Source organism: Amblyomma maculatum, chromosome 1 (assembly GCF_055883805.1).
Source record: "Amblyomma maculatum isolate TAMU_Amacu chromosome 1, ASM5588380v1, whole genome shotgun sequence".
NCBI lineage: Eukaryota > Metazoa > Arthropoda > Arachnida > Ixodida > Ixodidae > Amblyomma > Amblyomma maculatum.
Window position 1 is genome coordinate 170,075,523 of NC_139344.1, and position 25,565 is coordinate 170,101,087.

The window sequence follows — 25,565 nt, forward strand, 5'->3', positions numbered from 1 at the left end:
AGCAGCATGTTACACTCACGTATAATGATTGTTGTGAGAAAACGTAAATGAGTTCCAGTTGATACCTGGAGCATTAAAATCGCCTAAATTTAGTAGTTTTTGTGTTTGCTATGATAAGTTATAACATGCTCCACTGAGAGTAAATCATCATCGTAGGAAGGAGGAGGAAGATTAGGAAGAATATAGAAAGCTGCCAGTAAAAGTTTTTCATGTCGATTTAAAGTGAGCTCAAGCCGCACACATTCTTCAACAGTTTCCAGATCGGAACGTCTAACGCACTGCATAGAACTGTCAATAGCAATGAGCACTCCCCCTCCTCTTTGTTTGGGTCCTGTTTCAGGGCCCTACTACTATCCTTACTCTACTCTACTATCGATCATAGCCATACCATCAATCAGGTGATAGAAAAATGCTCGGAATATAACCAGCCCTTATACATAGCATTCATTGATTACGAAAAAGCATTTGACTCAGTTGGAACCTCGGCGTTGATGCAGGCATTGCGAAATCAGGGGGTAGATGAGCCGTAGGTGAAAGTGCTGGAAGATATATACAGTGGCTGCACAGCAACCATAGTTCTGCATAAAGAAAGGTGTTAGGCAAGGAGACACAATCTCCCCAGTACTATTCACAGCTTGGTTTAGAGGAAGTATTCAGAGACTTGGAATGGGACCAATTAGGGATAAGGGTAGATGGAGAATACCTCAGTAATCTGCGATTTGCTGATGACATTGCCTTGCTAAGCAACTCGGGGGATGAACTGCAAATAATGATTGATGACTTAGACAGGAAAAGTAGAAAGGTAGGCTTGAAAATCACTATGCAGAAGACTAAGGTAATGTTCAACATCCTCGGGAAGGAACAGCAGTTTACATTATAGGTAGCGAAGTACTGGAAGTAGTAGGCGAATATGTCTACTTAGGACAGGTAGTAACCGCAGATCCGGACCATGAGAAGGAAATAACAAGAAGAATAAGATTGGGGTGGAGCGCATTTGGCAAGCACTCGCATATCATGACTAGCAGCTTACCGGTATCGCTCAAGAGGAAAGTATACAACAGTTGCATCTTGCCTGTACTCACCTACGGGGCTGAATCGTGGAGGCTAACCAAGAGAGTCCTACTTAAGTTGAGGACAACCCAGAGGGCTATGGAACGAAAAATCGTAGGGGTAACATTAAGAGATAGGAAGCGTGCAGAGTGGGTCAGAGAAACAACTCAAGTTACCGACATTCTAGTGGAAATTAAAAAGAAGAAATGGACATGGGCAGGGTATGTAGTGCGAAGAGAGGATAACCGATGGTCGCTGAGAGTAACAAACGATTCCAAGGGAAGGAAAGCGTAGCAGGGGGCGGCAGAAACTTAGGTGGGCGGATGAGATTAAGAAGTTCGCAGGGGTCAAGTGGATGCAACTAGCACAGAACCGGGTTAAGTGGAGAAATATGGGAGAGGCCTTCGCCCTGCAGTGGGTATAGTCAGGATGATGATGATGATGATGATGATGTTTCAGGGCGGTCGCTTCGAAAAACAGAGTAATTATTAGGAAGGAAATCACTGGAATGGATATCGCTTGACAGCCATATTTTGGTAACTACAACAGCGGTGTAACAACAGGCCAAAACGATAGAAAAACATTCAGATCCCTTAGTCCGAAGACCTCGGGCGTTTTAATAATAATAATAATAATAATAATAATAATAATAATAATAATAATAATAATAATAATAATAATAATAATAATAATAATAATAATAATAATAATAATAATAATACTGCTGCTGCTGCTGCTGCTGCTTCTACTACCATTATTATTACTAGTGCTGCTGCTACTAATATACTACTATCTACAACGAAGCGAAACCACGGGAATGGGTGTTCAACATTTGTATGTCGCTGTAGGATGCATTGCGCAAGGCATGTTGAGTGGGCAGGCGTATTGCCATTCTCCCACATTCTGAATGCGACGCCGACACTGGACAGCCCTTATTGACGCGCTCTACTGCATCAGGTAGAATAATTTTTAACGAGATCTCGCACAGGCCATGCAGAGCGGTGGCGATCTTAGCGGGAGGCCAATTGAGATGCAAGCCTCAGCCACAAGCTGCAAAAAGGCCGGATTGGGACCGGATGCTTTCCCGACAGACCTTGTATGCAGGCGTGCGAGAATTCATGAGATGTCGAAGCACGCATATGCAACCACCGAAGCACAACCGCCATGCTGTGCGAATCAAGCTGAACAGAGAGTTACGCCATCACGAACCGCATGCGTTGCGATGTGATTGCGTACTACAAATGCGCACCCATGGTTGGGGGTTCGGCAACTCCAGGTGGATGCGATAGAGCGCTTCGCGGAGGAGATCAAGAACTGCAGCTGTTTATTCCCCGCGCGGTGGCTTCGTAATGCGGCCAATTTCTTCGTGCTTCGGAAAGATCTGGAGCGAAATCCTAAATGAAAAATCAACACGAGCCGCCGTTTCTAATCCGGAAAGAAGTAGTGCCGTGCTACTTTGGAACGGAGCGCTACTGACTCCAAGGGGGCTCACCTGCAGTTTTTCATTTCTATATCGGAGCAGGGCGAATGCTGCGAGGGATCGCGGCAGGGAGGCGTTCTTAGCCTCAGAACAACTTCACGTCGAGGTAAGAGGGAAAAAGAAATAAAAAACAGCAATGCGTTGATAGCGCAGAGGCGAGCGGAAGGGCACATATATACCAGCAGCCACTGAGGGTAGCCCTCACGAACAGAGAAAAAACGGGCATGCCCAATTTTTAAGTATTTTGCGTTGCTACCAAATTTCGGTCAGTATTTGTTATCTTTTTCTTACTTTTTTCATCTTCAAGCGATGTCGATGAAACTCCAGGGTTGGACGTTTTTCTTTTGGCGATTTGGAAGGAGAGACGTGGGCAGTGATCCGAAATATTAGATCTCGGATTATTGCCACGTCAATGCCTCCGGCGTGCCAATAACCCGGTGCCAATGTTTCTTTATGTTCGTGGATTAGAGAGTTAAATTGTGTGGCCGTGACGCCTTCTTTGTTTTCTTTTTCATTCTCAACTTTTGCACACGTGGCAGCTCCATTACTTCCGATCTCGTGCACTAACTCTTGATTATCCTTTAAGGTAGGTTTTAGCGCACCTTCCGAGGTGGGGTGCTCAGAAGCTTGCTTCAAAGTGTTCTTATTTCTTTTTTTTTTCTTTGCTTTCCGTCATCGAAACAAAAACTACAGCGTGAACCTTCTATTTTGTTTGGACCAAAAAAAAAAAAAAATATCTGGAGCTGAGAAACTTGGAAGAAAAGAATGGAAGGCAAGCGTAGCTAGCGAATTTCTTGGAGCGTTCGCACCTGTGTCAGACACATTTGCCTTTGGGGAAAATAAGTGCGAGTCCTTTTAAACGCTGTCATTTGTCAGAACTTAGGCATCTGCATTTTGCTTTCGTCCGTGCGGGGCCTTCTATCTGATTAGAGGAAGCTGTAATCAATAAGCAGTGCTGGGGGATATTTCCCATTTTCGGACCCGTTTCATATATGGTGTAAGAGTGTGGAAGGAGCGCATTCTGGTGCACCTCGAGCCCTTGCGGCGTGGAAGGTTCGACAGGAGGGGCAAGGATACATGATCCTTGTAATTACGGCTATTCAGCAATCCGTATTTATAGACATCTGGTGTTCTGGCTGATCCGCAGTGTGAAGTCAGAGTGCTGCAAGCATGTTAATGAGCGGGCTGGTGACCCGGAAAGGTTCTGTGTACGATAACATTGTCCTGCGGAGGAAGATACGGCGTGCGTTCTGAATTAGGTCTACATGCGCGGTTAATTGAAGTCGGCATTACTTCTGTCGCTTGAGATGTTTGTTGCCGCATGATCTGCGCTTTTCCATCGTTGGGAACCCCAGCGTGCGGGTGTTTCGTGTAAACTCATACTCATGGGCACAGAAGAGAAAAGCGAAGGAAAAAAAGAACCAAGTGGTAAACGTCATTTGGCACTGCCTTTTTTTTTTTTTTTTAATGTAAATGCGTGGTAACAATAGGCATTAATTTCGGCGCTACATATGTTGTATGCTACGGCTTTTTGTTTCGCGTCTAAACTGTACGGTGTCTACCAGGCAACTAAAAATGCTTATTATTGCTCACATGCGTGACCCCTCAATTCAGTTTGTATGACAAGGCAATAAAAATAGAAGAAAAGTACGTGGCACCGCAGATGACTAACAACTGTTGCGCTGTTGAACAGAACAGCATGCACGGGCACGTGATATCTGACGCGCGATTGCAGTTAACGCCTTCATGTTTACTGTAAGCAAAACTCGAAAGCGAGAATTAATGTGATTTATGCGAGGCTATGGAGGGATTCGAACTTCTAAAGCTGTGTGAACAGGCGCTTCTTGGAAAGCTGAAAGCGGATCAGACCAAGCAAATGTGCAGCAGCGTACATTCAACACGCAAAAGAGTCGTTCCATCGTGCAGGCCGTAACGGGGACACTTCTCAGCTGATTTGTGAAAGAAAACACGTGCGGCTAAGTACCCATTTTTCTTGCGCGCTATATGGCGCTTCCACTGACTGAGCGCAGGTGCCAAGGTGGGGGTCACTTAAGAAAGACAAAGTAGTCTAAATTTACCCGGACAACGTGAGTTTCTGCCTGAGACAAATTGCCCGTGCGTCTTTTAAAAGAAGGCGGCGACCATGTTTTCTCTTTTAATTTTCTCTTCTCTCTTCGCGACGCTCAGCTGCCTCTGTTGCAAATGGTACCGTTTGTACAACACAAGCAGCGGGGCGCGTCCAAAATCTGTGCGGAGCGATTCAGACGCCGCGGAACTGAAGTACACGCTGCTGGTGGCGACGTGCGGTGCCGATGAAACGGAGGGAGTAAATCATATGGCGAAAATTATTTGCTGCTGGATGGGTCTTCGCTTGCCGGCAATCAGCCGCCAAATCTTAAAACGCGAGGTTTCTTGGCTACGTTGCCCACAGACTTCAATTTCATAAAGTTTTTTTTTTCCTTGTTATTTGCACTTTGATGCAAAATAAAAAGTAAACGAACAAAAATTGAACGCCTTGTTTTTCTCGTTCACTATCAACAAACTCGAGCTAATTCTTAGGTTGCTGACAAACGGGAAGCGCCCTAAAAGATAAGTTCAATACAGTGATACTTGCAATAGACAGGGCAGTCGTATTAACTAATACTAAATGGATGGAGTACTAAGCGAATGGAAGCCTCAGATATAAAGCCTGCAATGTGGCGATGACTTACGCGCACCAGAAAAAAAAAAAATGTAAGCAGCCTTTAGCAACATTTAATGAAAAGACCGGTGCATTCGCAGCGGAAACTACATTGAAGATGATTTGCAAGTACGGGGGTACTTCTTCCCCAACTTTTTTTTATTACTTCATACAATGAAGTGTACCAAGCACAAGTGTGAAAACTAAAGAAACGAGCAATTCCATTGAAGATGTTGCCATTGTTTTTGAGCGGCAGGAGAATTGTCGTACCTTGTAAAACACTCATATGCGCTGTTAGAGAAGTCGCGTCTCCTACCGAAAGGATTTTTTTGTTAGGTCCATTGCTGTGTCTGCCTTAAGGAAAGCAGTCTTGTCAATGTTCACTGCATATAGTTTCTCTCTACGTTTTCTGGGATTTCCACTACGGCTGAACGCAAATGCGTTTGATACAAGCGGATGCCAAGCGAATAAAAGAAAAAACTTAAAGGCGTGACTCTTACTTACCTTTTATGGCATGCCTTTCAGAGGTGACTGTAATTATACTTCATTAATACGCCTGTAAAAGACTTGCCCTCAAAATTTAGCATGTCAGTGTCTCCTTTAGCGCGTGTAGGAGCAGCATATGACTTAAGGGGTCTGCTCTAGCGTCCAGCGTTAACATAGTAACAAGGAATGGCGTCCTGCTGTTCCCACTTTTATATTTACACACTCTTTCTTTGTAATTTCTGGTTGTCGACGACTGACCCAAGCGGATGAAACCAGTTTGTTTGCGGACAAAAATGTAACAGGATATTCATAACAAAATAAAGTTCCGTGTAGATATATTAAATTTGGCACCGGAAAGAATCACAGAACCTCACTTGCACAAAAGCCGCTGGCTCTTTAGCTATCACCTTTGCTCCCTTTCTTCAAAAAATCACCCATTTCCGAGCCTTTCGAGTTTTGTAAAAAGTTGTGCCTTGAACAAAAAAAAAAAGCATTTTTTTTTTTTTTTTTTTTTTTTTTTTGCACTGTGCAAGTTCGTAGCGGTGAGGTGTGGACACTTGGGTCAATTGTCTGGGGTAGTCGTCAATTGCGCAAGAGCCGTTTTAATGGGTTCAAATGGTAAATAGTTTCAGTTCTTCATTTTGTGGCCACTCCCAAAACAAGAAGAAAAGAATTTAAAAAGAAAAGCTGGTGGAATGTCTGTCCCAGCCAGTCAATAAAAATAATTGAACAAAAGCTAAAACAAAAGGAAACCCCAAAGATAATTTAGATAAAAGCCAATTAGACAAGAAAAAGAGGTTGCTATGCCTAGAGATGAAAGAAAAAGCGAGGTCCTGGTACACGCACAAGAGGTTGGCTGAAACAAAAGATGAGAGTCAGGCGGCTGGGGCCGTGCAAAAAAATAAAGAAATGAAAGAAAAAAGCGGTAATTGTAATTGAATGGTAAAATGCTGTTCCGGAACTACAATGAAAATTAAAAGAAAAGAATGTTATGTTGTTAAAAATAAACATCAGCTAATAGCCACGCTATGAACAAAATTACAAAAACGATTAAGAGACGGGAGAAAATGTGGAAAGAAAGGTGAAGAGAGGAAAAGAGCAGTGGGGAGATATAAGCGTTATGTTAAAATAGCGCTAGAAACACGGACAGATAGAAAGACAAACACACCATTGCGCTACTTAGATATAAGCGTTTTGGCACTGGGCCAAACGGAAAAGCGGGCGTAACGTCCTCCCAAACCTATAGAGTCTGTGGGTCCTTCAGCATAGAACCAATAGCATCACAGAGCTGTGAAATAGGCTCAAAGTCTCGCTAAAAAAGAGGTAAGCAAATAAAAGCTATATGTCATCCGAATGAGTGACCCGGCAGCAATAGTGGGGCAATATGCGCTACTCTCAACCACTTGTTTAATCAGGACACATGCACACGAATTGATGAGCAAGATTGCAAAGCGTTTGCATCAGAATGCGTGGACAGGGTGCGATGAAGTTTACAAGCACTATATGGCGTCAAAGCTCTCACCACCAAGAAAATTAGAACATAAACGCAAGCACGTCTAAAAGAACATTCATTGTCAGGTCTAACCAAAAACCGATGAAATTAAAACGGAAAACAGCCGTGGCCTGTTATGGAATGAACGATCGAGTTCAGAGAAAGGAGGAATGACATATGAGCCCGCCAGTAAAGTGCAGATGAACGCCATTCCGCAGACCGTTGTCTATGGACCACACATGGCAAAATTACTTTTGAAAAGGAATTAAATTACATTAATAATTACTTTTCTGAAAATCGCAGAAAAGTAATAAAGTTACATTACTCATTACTGCTCCCCAAAAGTAATGAAATTACATTACAATTACTTCTTCTGGGTAATTCAATTACTTTGAAATTACTTTCTAGTTTCCATAAATGCAAAAACTAAGTAAAGCTATTAAACAAAACAACAACTTGTTCTCCAGAGTATTCTAGTTCTGCTCAATTCTGTCTCCTTTTGCCAATCCGTTACGCTGGCTTCGGATAGCAGCACGTCGTCCCTGCTTTCGCGCAGTCTACTTTGTTGTCTATTGATGGAGTGATGGCGCACTTTAGTAAAGTAATTTCGAGAGGAATTAATTACTTTGCTGCGAAATTACTACTAAAACGTAATTCACTACATTACTAAATTACCGAACTGAAAAAGTAATTCGTTACATTACAAATTACCGAAAAAGTAATTAAATTACAGTAATTTCATTACTGTAATTCAATTACTGCCATGTCTGCTATGGACAGCACCTGAAAAGGCGGTCCGGACACAACGGCAGGTCAAGTCGTCTAAGTTTTCTTCACGCGCACGCAAAAAAAAAAAAAAAAAAAAAAAAGAAAAGTGAAATAGAGAACATAGATCCACTTATATCCAAATGGCTCTTAACGTAACGCGGCGCGCAGCACTGGCGGAAACCAAGCCCAAGTTTACGGTTTCAGTAATGCGTGGCGCTGGCCATCCATCACCGCGGTATGTTACTTCGTATTAGTGAGTGTTGCTTCTGGTAAAATGCAACAGTTTTCGATAACGACCAGTGACCACACTAAATCAGTTACAGGAAATGCAGAAGCTTTCCAGTCCCGATAAAAATACCTTGGTCGTTGCTCTTCAAAATGATTCCCACACACAGGCATATAAGACCCTTGAAAGGAATTATAAAGCGCATTCATTAAGACAGCGCAGTGCAAGTAACACGGGCATAGAAAAGAAACCACAGACAAGCATTGTACGACCTGTGTCTTCGTTCTTTGCGCTAGGACGTCACCATGGAACACCAACTATAATCTATCATCTCACTTTCGTAAAGTGTGTTGTCTAAAGAAAAAAATGACAGAACTGCTGAAACAAAGTCATCAAATCTTGCACCGTATCTTTTTTTTTTCTTTTTTGGCATTTCTGCTTCATTGCATTGTTCTCTCAAGGGCTCTCTTATCTTTTCCTCGCTTTTATTTATTTCTTTTTCTCGTGAGATAACGCACTCAATATGCGCGCTAGCTATAAGCAAAGTTGACCTGCCTGAACACACAAAACTTCCCCGTAACCGAAACTGAGAGAACTTATGTTCTTTGCCTAGCCGTGTAGATGCAACACTATCAACAGTGTATCTTTTCCACTTGAATGAGAAATATCTCCAAGGGCGGTAGAACGTTAGAACAAGCGCGCGCTCGGAGACAGGAAAGCCTCTGGTATGGAGCAGCTGACGGACAGCGGAAGCTTCGGTGGTACTCGTTAAATTTATCTCGCAACATTTTTGGTCCACTGCGGCGTGTGATCTTTGCCGACGCACGTCCTTTCATTACACAGGGGTGCGATAGCAGCCCTTCGCAAAGCACAAGCAAATACGCAAGCTTCGACAGCGACTCAACTAGCAGCCACTACAAAGGCGTGCTGCAGTGCTTGGCCTTGCTCATTCCTCTCCACGCGTTCCCAGCTTTTGCCCACGACGGACGAGCATGACGATACCTGTCGGGCGCAGCCAAAGTTTGACCGCCGACGGGTACCACTTTCGATCTGCTTACCGACGGCGAACATTGACAACAGCAGCCTCTCAAAGCGCCCAAGAAAAGGAGGGGACCGGCGCAACAAAGAGATAGGACAGAGGCGACCGACGTTGGCGATCATTAGAGTATCTGTTTGGGACGAAAGCGCAACGACCAGCGTGCCTGGTTGTGGCGGCTGCTGGCGCGCGGGGCGGCGACGGAGGCAACGTGCCTGGCTTAGGCGATCGAATGGATGCGCGGCCAATATCGGCCGACGACTTTGTCAGACCGACCCAGGCACACATATGCGCGGCCGCCCGCGGAGAGTGGAAGGAGAGCTGCTATTATTGGAAAAAGGGTGGTGGACGCGTCTTGTTTAAACCAAGAGAAAAAACTGGATTTCCCGCTCGAGACCAGCTGCGTCTGGCTGTTCTGACCGGCGTGCACTCCGAGGACGCCTGGAAAGGGAGCACGGGCGCAAGCTTGCGGCATCTTCTCGACTGAAGGAGCGCTGCCCGCTCCCAACCTAACTATAGTGCTCTAGAATATTACCCTAACTCACGATCATATTACACGCATTGTGGCTCCAGTCGCACGAGCGTGTACCGTTAAAAAAAAAAAAAAAAAAGACCATTTCTCCCGAGCGACACGCTATTTGTGAGGGTATGTGATCACGATCCTTGCTTGGATAATCATGTTGAGGTCATCTGAGCACGTCCATTAGCGGGTATTTATGGTTTAAAGCAGTTCTCCAGATTGGACAGTATCGCCGTCGGGTTTCTATATCGTAACTTAATACTCGCGCGTTCAAGTAACGGTAAAGTCGGGAGGCAGTGGTACGGCAGCAATCGTTGCTACATCTTCGTCACAAACGAGGAGAAAAATCTCTTCTTTCTCTCTCTAGAACCTATGCCAAGATTAAATCGACGCCAACTCAGTTTTGCCTAGGTCGAAGTTTAACCAAAAGTGCATCAGAAGCGTCGCATGCAGCGGAGTCAATACCGTCAAGACAGATATGCTTAGTTCACCACGGTGCACGTAAACCTCCTCATGTACAAATGTTGTCGTCCTGGTTGAACGCCCCAGAAGTTAGCAACGCCCACACCGAACTCAAAAAGAACCTATTCCTTTCAAACTATTCGTGGCTGTGTACAGGAACGCTTAAAGATCGGTCCAAATTTAACCTCCATAACATGTAAAGTGTAGTGCATGCCCGGCTTGCACTTTACGATGGCACGTGCTGCTGCTATCGGCTGTTGCTGATTTACGACGGGCGGTAAGTTCTCACTGAAACCAGGGGGATTCGCTCTCCACACCTACCCGTGAACGTTCTGGCACTGTTCGGTGATCTGCAGACACACCACCCACCTCATGCCCCAAGGTTCCTGGGCAGGAAACAGCGCAGGAATACCGCCACACTAACATAAGCGATATATTCGCTGTAGTAAAAGCATAATGGGGATACTACTATATTGCGCACGATCATGTGCGGAGTTACCCTAAAGCACTCCTTTTCTGCTCCTCCCCGCATTTCTTTGATTCTTCCCTTCCCACGTGGTCATCACGTCCGACGTCAAAATGAAATTGACTTCAGTAAAGGAAATTCGAGCCAGTTAGTACCGGCCGTACATACTGGCGTAAAAAAAGACAAGGACAGCGGGAAGAAAAGCTGTAAAGGCGCTATGAATTTCCGATTGCAACAACGCACCTAACTGCAATAGTTTAGATATAAACTACCAGAAATTCGTTTAAGCGTTTGCCAATTATTGTGTTTCACCTCTTTGCTGACGTCCGCCAAAACTGGTGTTACAGTGCATCTGAATCCATGGCTACAGCTAAAAAAATTGCTATTTCTAAAAATTCTGGTTCACCTTCGCTGAAACGACAGGCATGCACATACCTCGTAAACTGGCGGTCAGGAATTTCTGGACATGCGTCTTAAATTGCAGCTCAGTTAAATTTTAGTTCATATGCGAAAACTTGTTTGGTTTCAGAAAATAAAACAAAAAGAAATGGCGTGTGAGGGTTCACTCGCGTGATGCAAAGGAACCAAAGTCAGAACTGCAGATGCAAAGAGCAGTATATGGTTCCGGGAAATTTTGTTCTTCGGTGAAACATCGTTACCTTTGCAGGGACGGACCTGGGATCTGCTCGATTCGCTTCTCTTTTCCGGTGTGATGTCGCATAAAATTCTCGTTAACGCAGCTGGAACTCGCGGTCATCCTTCATTTGAGCAGCAGGAGAAGGACAGCGTGCACCCAAAAGCACTGTGAGACTAGCGCACGCCATTCGGATTCTTCAGTGTGTTTTCATGACCGAGTTAAATCTTTTCCAGACGGGCGCACGTCACCTTTCTTCATTTGTAATTTATAAGTGAAATAAAGCAATCAGTCGGTGCGTTTTGCAGCTATAGCGAGGAAAGTCGTAGTCGAAGCGAGCAAGTATATGGGCAGCGAGTTTATGCCAAAGTGACTCATTAAAACTCGGAAACAACGGCCCAAAACGCAGAACACGAGCTTAAAAACCCCCTTCACTAAGGGGCACGCCACATTAAAAAAAAAAAAAGAAAGAAAGAAAGAAAGAGAGGCGCTCGATGGAGAAAAGGAAATCCTTGCTCAGTAGCTGCAATACTGTGCGGAGCTGTATGCCATTTCATGCATGGGATCGGCACAAGAGAGCTTCGAAATGATAACCCTTTTGCAGAGGTATAGCCAGAGAAAGAGAGAGAGGGGAGAGGGGGGGAGGTGTCAGGTTCGCCGCTGAAATTTTCGGAGCGCTGCATGCCTCCCCCCCCCACCACTTCTTTTTACCCATTGTTCTTTAAGTGCGTGGACGCCTGTGTGTGAATGTGTGAAGCTCAGTGAGCAGCGCGACTGTGGGCTACGACAGGAAAACGATAATCACCGAAGAAATAAATATGAAAATATCCGAATCAACAGTCGGTGTGGGGACCATATGACCCAGCTAACCCAAATGTGTGGCCCTCCAAGCCATTATAGTATTGCCTAAAAGAGCCTGCACTATTTCTCCAACAGTAAAATCAAGATGAAACAGGCTATAGGCTTTGTCAAATGTGTAAAATCCGGGAGGTTTGCGTGTAAACCGTGTCCTTTAGCGTTCGAAAAAGTTATACCTATGGGAGAAGGCAGGGCCAAAACTCTTCTTACCTTCAGACGATTTGGGACGCTGAGAAGGCCTTACGAGTCAAAAGGTGTTATTCAGAAGCAAACACCCTAAGCTATAAAGATTTAAAAAAAAAAATCCATGGTATGCACACAAATTTAAAGGAAACCGAACAAGGGGTTCGAGCGGGGTAACCTCAGTTTTGACAATCGCTTTTTATGCTTTTTGCGAACATACGCTGACATACGCCGTCGGTAGGTGATAAATCAAGTGGTAAATCACCGAGGGTGCCGGGAGGGGTTGCAAGGAACTGTTCGCGCAATAACCGCATGTAATCGACATTTGCAATCGACGCCGCCGACATGCAGTCGACGCACTTGCGCGTATTCGCTCGTTTCGGGCGCGCCCTCATCACGCTTTTGGCAGGGACTTTGTCGCAGAATGACAGATGGCAGATAAGCCGATAGCAGTAAAGGGACCCGTATGTGGCCTTTCGTGTTCAGTAAACGTGCTCGCAAAGGCGTAATCTACTCGTGCTACAGGGGAAGCTGTTTCGTCTGTTCATAGCCTCCTATAATATAGGAGGCTATGGTCTGTTATACTATGTGACTTAACGGTAGAGCGATTTGCAAGCTGTCAAGAATATGATTTAACGTGCCGTTCAAGGTAAGTGGGCTGTCTTGCTCTATCAGCGCAGTTATGTCTAGCGTCATATTTTTTCGCCCTTGGTTTTTCTGGCATTTACCACTTGTTTCAGACAATCATGTCCTCCTTTTCGGCGCGTATACTATACGTGGCCTGCACTTGACGTCAAAGGCGCCATGATGATGGAGCCCGCCTATTCATTCCTCAGCGGACATCAGAGTACGGGTTATAAGCACGTTACGTAAGCGTGCAGACTTTGAGCGTGGTCGCGCCGTTATTTATGATCACCATGCATGTCGGCCGCCGTATCACTGCAAACCATCCATATCTCGTGACGAAAAATTATTTGCGACGTGCTTAAACGGAGACATCTTACCACGGAGTAATTTCTTCTCTGACGTGTGTCCCAGACGGCTGCAACATAAATTGCAGCAAATATGTATTTGGAATAAGTAACCTCACTGCAGCGAAGCATTAAGCATCAAGGATATCCTCAGCCAAGGCCAGCTGGTTCCTTCTGCTCCGAGGCGTAGGCATTGGCAGAACCGGAGCTCTGGGAGAGAAGGGTATGAATAATTTAGTCACTGTATCTGATGCCAAAAGTATATGCGGTGGTCTGTCATAACCGATGGCCAATGTGACACACCATGTGAAAGATCGCACGCACCCTGTCATCAGTTGCCTTGCTGGGAAACTGAGAGAACAGTAGCTAGAGGAAATACTTGTGCGCAGAAACATTCGATCTGTGACTATGATTTTTTACTGCGCGATCCAAAATGTATCACAGCGTGCCGTTGGATTGACAAACGCACAGAAAATAACCAGGCAAGTTTCCAGCAATTAATAACAAAGTCTCGTGAAGGAGGCAGTTATGCATCTAAGTCTCGCTTATGAAAAAAAAAAAAAAAATACTTATCATGAAAACAAATTTTTGCTTCAAGACGCTACAAGGTAAGCTGTGATTGTCACAGGTATCCAGTCAGACGCCTGTGGCCCAGTTAACACAAATGCAATTAGAGTGGTTCATGTTCATAGCTGCCAAATTCCTTGCGCTTATTTTACACTCTCGCACTTGCTTGAAATTTACGCATTCACCACTATCAGGACACCGTTTCTTCGTTTCGTTTCAGTTTAAATTAAAGACTAGCCAGATACGGGCATGAGTGAAATTTGAATGACCTCACAAATGATATCAAAAACCTTCCATAACTATGGGTCAATTGATTGGCGGGGAATATGAAATTTCAAATTCTCATCACTTAAGACCACGTGGTTTGCTCGGCAAGTTGCAAGCAGTACAAAACGTGTTTTTTTTTTTTCGAGCATTTCTCAAAATCCAAAAGAGAGAGCAAGGAGCTAATGGCTCTTGTGTGATTTTGATTGCATCCTGCCAGACTTATCTGCACAAGTATTTATCAGAGAGGATCCGACTTTTTGTGATCAACAGGATAACTTATAGTACCGCACAGGCTAAGGGAAAATATATGCCTAGAGCTACGCGTAGATAGTTGGCGTTTAGCAAAAATTGCTTCTTCCTTCAAGCGGTTGCCTGGAGTAAAATCGTTTTTTCTGATCTTTTTTTTTTTCTTTCATTAAGTACTTGTTTTTTATTTTATTTTTTTTTTTGCATCTCAGTACCTCACCGCCGCCCTCCTCACAAATAAAAGAAATGCCAGCATGCCCAGGTGTATAGCGCGTAAATAAATGCGAAAACAAATGCGGACATTTGCTAATGGTTAAACGCCGGAAAGCCTGATGCCTGGCTATAAATCAGACGGGATCCGAGCGTGCAAAAAGGGAGCGGCGTGCGGCGCATTCGGCGGTCATCTCGCGTTAGGCCCGCGGCACGTCCCACAGGAGAGCTTCGTGCGCTGGACTCCGGAAAAGAGCGTCTCTTTTTGCAAATGCCACGCGCGTCCGACTGCTTCCGCGCGAAAGGGACGCCCGAGAAAAGAAAGCGCAAATCCGGTCTGCAAAGACGTCCGTCTTGCTCCGGTTCGGGCGGCGAGCGTCGCTCGCGAGGACGACAAAAAGAGACGCGGGGGCCGTAAAGAAAAGATGGGGAGGAAATGGAAAAAAAAATATATATATGAGGGGGTGGAGACGAGACGCCCGGTGTATAAGCGTCTCGGCGAGACGGACGCTGCGCTTGAGGTCGCGGCTACGCGGAGGTGAGAGGGCTCGCCTTCATACGCGCGCGGGGATGCCGCCTCAAAAGCAGCGTTGTGTCCTCGCTTTCCGCTGCTGCTCTCTGGGCGCGTAGACATAGCTGGGCATGCAGGCGAGCGAGCGCCAAAATAACTGTGCGAAAATGTCGCATCCTGCGCGGTCATATGCGACGCCCACTCGGATCCCGACGAATATAATCCGCCCGCTACTCCAGTTGCCAGAGCGTGGTCTAGACGCACGATACGTGCGTAAATGTAGGGTTAGCCCTATAGGTGTTGAAAATGTCCCGTGGCTGAACGGTTGTTCTGAATTAAGCAGTAATCTGTACGACTTCAAATCAAGTGCTTTGTATTGTTCCGGATTACGGAAAACCGATCTTGAAAGTGAAGGAACGATTGAAGTGCGAAGGTCTGTATATCCTCGAGTACCGCTCAGCCACTAAAAAGGGAACATTTAGAGCAACATCACCACCATATCGATCATCTTCATCACCAGGGGGGCATCTCCCATCAACTTTCAGCTATTTCTGACCGTGGTTAGCCCATATCCTATTGCATATCTTCTCGGCTCTTCATTTCGTCTGGCTCTAGGCCAGAGCGCGGACTGGTGTTTCCATCTCTTAGCTTTTATTCAGAAATTCCGACTGACTTTCGGATGTCAGCTCAGAGCAGTACATGTCTTGCACATATCTTTTTCTGTCTTTACTTTTTCCTTTAATTCACGTCTGTTCTCGCACACATACAACGTTGTTCCCGTCTGTTATTGTTTCACCTGCCATTTTCAGTTCTGCCGTCCGCAGGTGTTAGCCTCATTTCTATCCTTTTTATTAGCCTCCAAATTTATAGGTGGTAAGATACAGCGCTTATATTCTTTTCGTTCGGGGGCATTTTTACACTGGTGTTCATAACCTGGGAGCGACTGCCAAATGTAGTCCACTCTATTCTTGTCATCTCGCTGACTTCTCTCTCGTTGTGCGGATATTTAGTTCTCCCAAACAGAGTGTGGGCTTTGGGGCTCAATACAGAAGCCACCTCTCGATCATGAGAGCTTTCCAGTGCCAATTGAGCTAACACAGATGGGTGAGAGATGGAAATGAAAGGCCGAATTGCTGGATATGTCGATGCAGGAAAGATTATTTATTCCGATACGTGTTGGAGAAGGCTTCAAACAAAGCCATGGTAACAAATAGCTTATTTCTAGGTACGCACAGCTATGGAAAAGCTGAATGCGAGATCCTTATACAGCTGTGCAGCTTTCTGAATTTTGGGTAGCTAGATAAAAAAAAAATCCTGATGAAAAAGAAGGACGCGAAAATAGCTTCGGGAGTCGCATGGTACGTAGTGCTGAACATGAATTTTATTTCTTCTGCTGCTTGAAGCGTGCTCAGAATTGCAGAAACACGTTGTCCGAAGGTTTATATGCTCGCAATACCTGTTTTAGATATTAATTGCGATGGCGTAGTCTTTGACCATTATCCACTCGTATTCCTCCACGTCGCAGAGCAAAACATGCTTCGCTCGCGCGCCCGTTTTGCCCTGTATCTAGCTGGCACGATGATAGGGATGAGTCCTCAAACGACGGCGACTCGAGTAGTGAACAGTGCGGACACCGATAGCAACGCTTGCCACAGCATACATATAGGAGAGGCAAACAACATTGCTCTCGAAGTGTGTGCCAAGAGGCGCCGAAATCTTTTCACTGCCGCCCGTATTACGTGTTACAACAAGGCAGGTCTTCAAATTAACAAGCATATTATCTTAACTGGGTCGAGGAAAACAAGCACGTAGCATCTTTCCTGCCTAGCGCACGAAGCGCTCTTGTTGCTCTTGCTTTTAAAGCAGGCTGACAAGCAAACCGCTCGCATTTCCAACTATACGCAGGAATGGTGTCTGGGCCACACGACGATCTTTATCAATAGCTCCGAAGGAAGCTTGTAATGCGTAAGTTTGCATGACAGCGGATTCAATGTAAAAAGAAGAAAAAAACTGTTTTCCCGGTAAGTCCGACTAAGAGCAGCGAAGAAGCCTGTTTCCAGCTCGCCCGCAGTCTTCCGCGACGTCTTTCTTGCTGATTTCGCGTGCATTGCCCTTCGCTGCGGGACGAAGCCCGCGACACTCCGGCTCGCAGCCGCGCGGAAACGGAAAATCTGGAAGTTCCGCGAGCGTATATATACCGGAGAAAATATAAATATCCGTTCGCCTCCAGCGTCGTCTGTTGCTCCTTTCCTTGTCTTCATTTTCGAGGGGAGAAATGTCCACAGTGGCGACAGGTTCGCGCTTGTTTCCGTGCTTTCTAGTTATTCGGCTCTGCACGCGTCTACCTGGCAACTTGGCGCTCGGGCGGGATTCCGTCCGATTCCCAATTCCCAAAACTATACTGGGCGCTGCTCATTGCCTCTCTCCCCTTTCGCAGGGCGCCGCCACCTCACCTGGAGCCTGCCGTGACAGCGGAGCAGCAGGAGCAGCGCGGACCGAGAAAGTAGGTTAAGCAAGGGCTTAGACGCGCGCATAGAGACAACAACAAAGCCGGAATCTGGACGCGTCGGCTTGCTCTTCGCGTGTGCGGCGGCCGCAAGCCACGGTGCTCGGAGGAGAGCGGCCGCGCACAAAGGCGCAGAAAGCGTCTGGTTTAAATCCAGCGGGCCTATGTTTAGACCGGGCGGGAGGCGGCCTCGCCTGCCGCGCCGGCCCGCGGCGGATTCACGAGAACAAGAAAGACAGACAGAGAAGGTGGGGGGTGGCCGACTGTATACCGAGTGTACGCGAAGGTGCCTGCCGCAGTCTGGGACCCACAGTGCGCCAGGGACAGCAAGGGCGCTACCCTGGCGTCGTGACCCCGGACAGCATGAACTTGTAGGGAATCGCCGAAGCGGGAGCGAGCAGGCCGCCGCAGCCTGTCCCCAAGATTCAAGTGGAGCGAATGCTTGCGGCCTCTGCGCAAGCGTGCTCGCACGCAGGTTCGAATCACTCTTACGTACGCCACTGCTGTCAACTACTGCGAGGCTATTACTGTGCGCGACAAACGGGCATTTGCCAGCCAGTCTGCCGAAATCGAAAGGTTAGGAAACTCATGTTTGCACCATTTAAAACATCATAAGCAGCGGCTTTGCTGGGTTTAGTTAAATTTGCGATTAACGCTAAACATACAGGCACCGTGCGGGAGGCAATCGGCCATGGTGGCGTCCTACGTTACAGCGGTAGCAAGACTCGCATGTTACGCCTCGGTTGGTGCGGCCTAAAAACTTGCACGAGAGACGAAGCTTGCGCTATGAAGGCGAGCGTAAAGCACGGCCAGCTGCGTGATGATATGCTGCCCTCGCGTTGCTTATTATTGACACAATCGATCTTGCATGAAGGCTGATCATCAGAACGAGATAACGAGCCTGAAAGAAACGTGAAGCTCGAGCAGGGTCTAGTCTATGTTTTATCTGACGATTTAAAACAGCATTTCGTTTTTCGTCCCTTTTTAGTGAAATTTTTCGAGGTGTCCTGAAATAAAGCAAGCCGGCAATGTCAACACAGGCGTCAGTACTGCCTATTTCACTAACAGAAGTAGAAATCCGAGAACGAATTTATTCGCTTTCGTGTGCCACCAATCTCTGACAAGACGACAAAGGGCGCCGTGTGTCGACAAACCCCTTCCCGCCGTGCTCCTTATTATTTATCTCTGATATTTGGATAATTAAGCGAAAAGAACGCACATACATAATGGATGAAAACAATTAACAATGAAAGAACCGAGGAACAGTGAGGTGGGAGTACCTGTCCCTTCGAACTTCGTCTCTTCGCATTCGACAAGACTTACGTGAAGTTTTCAAACTGACCCCAAAATAATTTACGCTGAACTAACTTAAAGGCTAGGGCTAAGTGATCGCGGGTTGTTAGCAGAGCTGTTTACTGATTGGAAATCTGGTATAATCATCCATATTTTACTCCTATGATTCGCTTCTGTATGTTCTTAATTTTGCTTGAACACCAGCAGTCATTGGTGACGATCTATTGTGCGAAAAATGTCACGCATAGAGTTCGTCGCTATCTCTCTGCATAGACATTGTTTCTTCGACTTCTAAGAACGCGCGGGAGATTAAAATGGAGCGTCTGACCTCAGCAATTCGCGCCAGGGGGCAGTTATCGTCCTTGGGCATAGCGTGCTCTGGCGCGAAGTGCTTTTAAAAGCCTCGTCGCGCTTTCTTTAGAAGCGTATCATCCTCTCTCCTGGCTCCGCAGCCGCGGAAGCGAGAAAAGAAGCGATCAGTTACGGATGGCTGCTGGCAGTCAAGGCTACAGCTGTTATTTTCCACACCCCCAAGGAAAGTACTAGCTTCTCTCATATATATTAAGCGTCCGAGAACCTAAATATCGGAATAAACCTTGAAGATGATTTAATAAATTGCCCCGCTGATAGCTTGCTTTCATGTTGCACCTGGGCGCTAACTGCATTTCATCAAGAGTTCGTTCGATTGATTTTTGAGCTACTGGGCAAAAAAAAAAAAGGAAGGAAGGAAGGAAGGAAACAGGTAGTACGGAGAAAGAAAGAAGAGAGTGTGCACAACAAGGTATCTTCCAGCGCTGAAACAGTAATAGCGATGGGATATTGCACTTCACATAGCCCAGACGAGTAATCTGTAGCTCTTAGCTTCATGCTTAGACTACCTCACCTCACCAGTCTTCTGCGCGGGGCTCATAATTGTTTCGTTTGGTTTGTCGCTATAAAACTGTTGCAATGTATACTCCGCCGACAGGTGCTCAAAGAGGGCAAAAAAAATGAGTGATGCTTTTGACGGCGCTGAGCAGTGACAATTATTCGCGAGAAGCGGTACGCTACTCCCTTTCTATACTGCTTGAGGACATCACAGAGCTATGAGCGACCTCGACGAAACAATGTCATATCTATGAATTCTGGTCTAGAACAAAGTGTGCACAAATAATAACAATGATGAGTATGACTCCTGTATCCTTTGTTGATTGGAGCGAGCTTCTGCCAGTACGTTGTAGCTAACACTGCGAGGCTGGAGTGTTCTAAAAGTAGCGCGAATTTTCCGGTCGGATGTACTTGCAATGAGCTGATGTGTAACGCTACATGTGTAAACCGCAATAAGTACCGGTGTTTTGAAAATGGCTCCTTGCTGAGCTCACAGGCGCCAAGGCGGCTTACACAGTTATTCGTGCACCGGATGAGTATTACCACGGGAGGACGTTGAGAAAGCGTATCTGCGCATAAATTGAGTGTTCTTGCATCTTAGGGGATTTGATCCGGCTCGACGGTATTCAGTGGCACGCAAGGCACCATGAATGCAGAATATGCGCTGTTGGTGACGGGTCTAGAGTACTGCCGGAGCCGGGTAGAACGGCACCTTTTGAAGAAGCTTAAAAGGCGAGGCTGCCGGGCGTCCTCCGGCGCAGCTAACCCAAGTATGGACAGAGTCGTATTGTCGGCAGATTAGTGACGGTACATCGAAATAAAATAGGAAAATCCGGCAACGCCGCTCGCGCAGATTCCTTTTTTTTTTTTTTTTTTTTTTCGAGCCGGATCGCTCAGACGTGACATATTCACAGGAAGCCCCGTTGGTCCCGTCCACAGATACCGTGAAAAAGCACCTGGAGGCGGCGTACATAATTCATGTCCCTTGGTAGACATGCCCTCTCTCGGAAAGCACGCGGCGCCCGTTGCATGCGGCGCGTACGTGACACTGGAAGAAGCACGCGACTCACGAGTGCCCCCCCCGCGCACACAGGGGCGGTGGCAGCGCGCATCAGTCGCGCGATGGGGGAGGCGAAAGAAACCGCGCGCCCAGGTCACGCGCGTCACTGGCAGCAATACGGCGCCGATGTACAAGTGCCGAGAGTGGCCCCGACGGCCGGCAAAAAACTGCAACAATTCAGTTTCCTGCTTAAACCGCGACGACGGCCCGGTCGGAAACACGAATATCCGGCTTTCGGGACTCGCGCGGAAACGTAACAAGGGCGCAGCGGCGGCAAGGGACGCTGATGAGGCAGGGCATGCACACTCGCATGCGCTGCCGCGCCGCGGATCTCTCTCTCGCACGCGCCGCCTTCGTCAACAAACAGTAAGCGGAGCCCGCCACCGAAGCCGGCCGCCGCGCAACACCGGCGTTCGTGGGGGCCTCTACTGCGGGAGGTAACGAGCGCTTCTGAGGACGCCAGTGAACGCTGGGGAAACTTCAGCGGTGTTGTCTGAATTGACGCTCTGGGGCTGTCTTCATCCAGTTGCACCACATCTCGGATAAGACAGCAGTTTCCGAGAGCGTCTCCTTATTCTTGTTACCGCCGCCCTCTAGGTCATCGTCGTCGGCGTCACTTACTCAGCGCTCTAGCAAACTGTGGTGGCTTCGGACTGTGTTTGGCTGCTAATAGCAAGAACAAGACGCAATTACTTTCGATGTGTTAGGTCGTGTATGGGCAGCGCGAATCCGCATCTATAAGCGGTCGTTCTGGCGTCCCTGGGATTCCAGTTATTCGTCACTATCCCACACTTTGTTGATAATCATCTGGAGAGATGTGTACATGCCAGATAAAGGTGTTATGCAACTACTACTACTACTACTACTACTACTACTACTACTACTACTACTACTACTACTACTACTAATCCTACTACTACTACTACTACTACTACTACTACTACTACTACTACTACTACTACTACTACTACTAATACCACTACTACTACTATTACTACTACTACTACATTATGACTTCAAAGAAAGAAAATATGCAGTAGGAGATCAAATGAAAGATAGGCCGCATGCGCGAGGGTAATTTGCTGGTACTTAAGGAGGATAATGCTTAATTTAGTGACATAGGTTTAATAAAGTTTAAAAAAAAATACGCATGTTGAACTGTTCCATATTGGTGGTTCAACAGCGCAGAGAGAAACATGTGCATGTCCTCCTGCGCCATTAAACAGTGAATCAGCACCAACTTCTCATATAGCGGTATTAATTGAAGTGTTCTTCAAGATGTTCTGCGCTTATGGTCCAACCGAAAGTGATTCACATTTCCTTTCTGCATGGTATGGGCACAATCAACCTTTCCCTACAAGACCCGTGTGGTCCCTTCAGTCGAGCTCACTTCGAAATGAGAGTGACTCAATGCAGCAATTGAAAGGGCGGAGGAGCTACGCTTTATTAATCACTACCGGGAGCTATGGGCGCGGCGCTTGGCAATTCATCAGAACGAAACAGGGCGCACCGCCCTTTCCTCGGAACAGTGCCGCGCGGGGCTTGATGACGAGCCCACTCCACGACACGAACCCGACGCGCGCTCTTGAGCGAGCCTCCGAGCGTGCCGCCCGAAAGAGGGAGAGATGCACTGCTCGATAGTTTCGCTCTGCGCATCTCTGCAGAGCGCGGGCCGTTAATGCGTTTTTAACAGACGCGTAGGTCCGGCCAGCTTTTAGGTCACGCGACACAGCCGTCGTCACACCGGGCGAGCACGCGCGGCACCTCGCGTTGTCCTCGGGCCGCGCGCGGGGTCTGCGCCCGCGGGCAACGCGCCAGCGCCTGGAGCGGCTTTCTGTCGCTAATTTCTTGAGGTCACATGCTCAGTTCCTGACCGATACGGCGGCATTTCAAAAAGTGGATTAGGGAAGCACGTGCTTGTTATTTGCGATGGCGGCCACTTTCGACTGAGCCCTAACAGCCAATTCGTTTAGACGATATGGGATTTAGTCGTCTCAACATGGGGTTTAGAACTATGTTGCGACTTCCTTCCGGCTTTTTGTACGGCTTGAACCCACCAACTGTAGAGCTAAAGCTTGGGATATGATCTAAAGCTGTTTTTTTTTTTCTTTTTTTTACATGGTTGGTCAACATTGTGGCCAGTCGCCGTAAGCGGAATCGCAACCTGCTGAAGTGAGGCCTGCAAAACTGAATCGTAATCGGAGCGCGCGCTGTACATTTCTGCATATTTTGTTGTTGCTGTTGCGTGCACAGAGAACGCGACCACTACTGTCGGCGCACCTATCGATCTCATTGTGTGTGTGTATGTGTGGGAGGGGGGGGGGGGGGGGGGGTCAGTAACCAGCTCATTTTGGGATGACGCGGAACAAAGATTTAAGGCGTACACGAAAACTCGTCCCACTAAGCCGCATGACTTCCTGAGAGTGAAATTTAGAGCAAGATGTCCGCTATATACTGTCTGAAGCCACGCAACATGTCCTTGGAAGCAGTTGTAGTATTATAAGGTTTTTATTAGGGCTAATTAATAGTTACAGTCGCCTGCATAAATCGTTAGGTCGGCTCTCCCTCGTTGCACTTTGGCCCATACAATGGCGTCACCGTTCTTCGAGGTAAGACGAGGATAAAATATTGGCGGTCTAATCCGTGCTACGCCTATATTATTCCACTGCAGGAATGCATGCGTGCTGACCCATGTTCTGTCACCATAAGCAAAATACAGTTATTGATAAAACTTACATTTAATCACAAGTGTGCTCTGTGTGCTTTCGCGCAGGACAGCAAGTAGCGGCGTGTGGTAACTGAAGTAAGACCCATAGTTCATGCTGGTTAAATCGACGTGTTATGCAACGATGTAATCAAAGGTACATATATGGCGGTGACTTGAAGTGGGTTAACAATTGCGACCCGAGTAATTCGTTCATGAACACTGCAACCACTGTGATCAGTGTTGTCGTTAAAGTCACCGCAGATGATGGGGCGTCCGTTGCCCGCTCAATGCAGCGGCCACGTTTCCATGGAGGCTAAACGCAAATGCATCCGTCTACTGTGCGGTGTCAGTGCACGTTAAAGATCCCCAGGCAATCGAAATTACTCCGGAGCCCCTCGCTACGACACTTCTCTATCTCTGCTGTCAATACCACCTCCCTCACTTCCCTTCCAGCGCGTATCAGGTGTCCACGAAGATGGGTGACAGATACTGCGCCTTTCCTTTCCTAAAACCAACTTACGTTTGTAGTTTCTGGCAGGCGCGCTAGAAACTCTCGACTAACTATCTTGTACCTTTGCAATGTCGTTATTGTAGGTAGAAATTATAGAGGGTATTTTGGAGTGATACTTAGAACAACAACAAACGAGAATTTTTTAAACTCCACTGAGAGTCACTAAGGCACCTATGGTTGTCCTGTAGCCTTTTATGGACGGAACTGTGACTGACAATAGGAGTTATGTAGTCTTTAAATATATTCCTCCATTAAAAAGCTGAACGCATATGCAAGCGCCTCAAAGTTGCACGTGTTGCGGCCACGCTAACCACTCTCACATGTTTCCATTCACAGTATACACCAACTACGAGCGCAAATACTGTTTACTAAAGTGATTCAGTCATTAAAAAGGAATGCTGCATTGAGGTTAAGTCATATTAACATTTAAGAGAGGGGGTCATAAAAAACGGAAACGGATAAAAACGGAATGTCGATGGCCACTTGCGCATTGAACAGCGAACAATTATAGAACCGAGAGTGTATGCAACTACTCGTCAAGTAGTGAATGGGCGTCTCATGAGCTTCCGGAAGGAAACTCGAAACTCGTGGTGACCCTGTGAGCGCTCTGCGGACCCATCGAGCACGGCCTCCATGCTGTAAGCACATGGTATGCCCGCGAGACCGGATGAACACTCCTCCCTCCCCACTCTACACCGCTCTCATTTGGCACATTCTTGGCGACGCTTTTTCCTCAACCTGCGGCAGCATAACGGCCCTCGCGCGGAAACTCGGCAGGGGGCAGATGTGCGCTCTCCTGTGGCACATCGTGATCGAGGTAGAAGGCCCCTGCTATCCATTACACTCAGAGGCTCTGCGACATGCGACGTGTACATCAACTCCCATCGGGCCGATCGCTTAACAGGAAGGGGGTATATATAGGACACGGTGCTGATTTAAGGCCGTTTCACATGATGCGACGCGCACAAAAGATTTCGGCCCAGCCTCAGTGTCGTTGCGGCGCCAATCGCAACAGCTCTTTGAGATGATTGTGGTGCCTGCTATTTCTGCCGGTGCAACACGAGCGGCATCGGCACAATTTACCAATAACAATTGTAGAACACGCTTATTTTTACTTACATTTTATTAGAATATGAAACACTTATATATATATATATATATATATATATATATATATATATATATATATATATATATATATATATATATATATATATAATTTGTTTTTCCTTTTCTACGCAACTAGGCCACAATAATTTTACTGGTTTTACTGTGGCTAAGCGTCATGTTAGCGCGCTTTTCGACATTGCTTCAGCTCACCCGCAATTGAATATACGCTAGTACACGCTTGCTCCTTGATATTTGAAAATAAAAATAAAAAATCGAAGCAGTTGTTAGAAGCAAGAACTCGCAGGTCTGATAAGGAGTACGGTCAAGCGGATGAGGCGAAAGCCTTTACAGCGCGGTGGTCCGTAGCCCTCCACTACGGCACTTCTCTTTCTTCTTTC

At 46.7% G+C, this 25,565-nt stretch overlaps 1 protein-coding gene across 3 annotated transcripts in view; it reads left to right on the forward strand.

Moving 5' to 3' along the window:
- Positions 1–25,565, forward strand: part of LOC146204848 (protein NDNF-like) — a 169,558-nt gene that overhangs the window by 60,131 nt on the left and 83,862 nt on the right. The window contains exons 1-2 of one of the 3 annotated variants that reach the window (XM_084589563.1): positions 12,780–12,990; positions 17,551–17,616. The exons of 1 other annotated variant lie outside the window; for it this stretch is intronic. The gene's annotated coding sequence lies outside the window, so the exon portion shown is untranslated. Of the gene's footprint in view, positions 1–12,779; positions 12,991–17,550; positions 17,617–25,565 lie in introns of those variants that run through there. One more of the 3 variants, XM_084589562.1, reaches the window with a different exon arrangement.